This window comes from Etheostoma spectabile, unplaced genomic scaffold, assembly GCF_008692095.1.
Source record: "Etheostoma spectabile isolate EspeVRDwgs_2016 unplaced genomic scaffold, UIUC_Espe_1.0 scaffold273, whole genome shotgun sequence".
Lineage (NCBI taxonomy): Eukaryota > Metazoa > Chordata > Actinopteri > Perciformes > Percidae > Etheostoma > Etheostoma spectabile.
This window is the reverse complement of record NW_022605577.1, coordinates 2,179,435-2,180,412: the sequence shown is the minus strand read 5'-3', so window position 1 is coordinate 2,180,412 and position 978 is coordinate 2,179,435. Positions and strand designations below refer to the sequence as shown.

The 978-nt window shown below is 39.5% G+C and overlaps 1 protein-coding gene and 1 long non-coding RNA gene across 5 annotated transcripts in view; both read right to left on the bottom strand.

Moving 5' to 3' along the window:
- LOC116685930 (uncharacterized) overlaps positions 1-655 on the bottom strand; it is a 9,748-nt gene extending 9,093 nt beyond the window's left edge. Inside the window, exon 1 of the long non-coding RNA XR_004331084.1 lies at positions 504-655. This is a non-coding gene — a long non-coding RNA (uncharacterized LOC116685930). The remainder of the gene's footprint in view (positions 1-503) is intronic.
- Positions 1-978, bottom strand: part of il1rapl2 (interleukin 1 receptor accessory protein-like 2) — a gene marked incomplete at its 5' end in the record, with an annotated part of 503,103 nt that overhangs the window by 55,964 nt on the left and 446,161 nt on the right.

The following is a 978-nucleotide window of genomic DNA, read 5'->3' as shown; positions in this document are numbered from 1 at the left end:
TAGGCCTTTCTCTTAAAACCAAGAGCGCCATCTAGTGGTCTCAGAAAATAAAGACACTGGTTCGGCTCGCTTTGTGCAAATGTTTTGTTTTTTTAAAACAACATTCACATATAGCCTACTGATGTATTCAATTTCACACTAACATTCTCACTTGGGTCAGCCAATCACACTGTCAATCAATAAAAGGGGGAAGGGGGGGGGGGCTGAGGGCTTGGCCATCAAGTGCTATTTCAAACTGGATTGCGATGGTAGCTCAGTTCATAACAACAAAAACACACAGATCACTTTGGTCTCACCATCCACTCAAACGTAACGTTACTACTCTTTGGCCGGCTCGCGAACCCAAACGGCGTGTCTTCAATGATTATTGAGAACAATATGATTTGGCCAAATTCATTATGATTTTCAGTGGTAATTGAACCACCAGAACAAGGCAAACGGGTGCATTTACACGTATTTTCCTTTCAAGTCAGGTTTTGATGGTGCATATTTAACAGCGTAACAGAAAAATTAGTTGTTTTTTTGTGATTGTTGCAGGCAAAAATCCTTGATTATGCTGCACGTTTTCTTAAAAGATGCAATGGGATATGCAGGATATTTATGCTATTTTATGCAATGAAATTGCGGGAATTTGCAAAAAACTCTGCTTTGATGAAAAAAAGACCGTTTGTCTTGTCGCGTAATTATGTTACTTCATAATGTTCCCATCAGGGGAAAACGGCTGCTCGTGTGTGAAATGAACGCAACATTTTTCAACTTTCTGCTAAGATATTTGTGACTATTTAGCAACGAAAATGCGGGGATTACGAAATCATGCAAGCCCTGCATTATTTTGCGCGGAAATCTGCAATTTATGCAGCGAAAGTGCAGCGTATTTGAAAAAATGCGGCCCCCGCATAAATATGCAGACTTTGGCTGATTATGCATTGAATTATGCAATCACATAAATCACGTTTTTTTTTTTTTTGGAGCGACTGA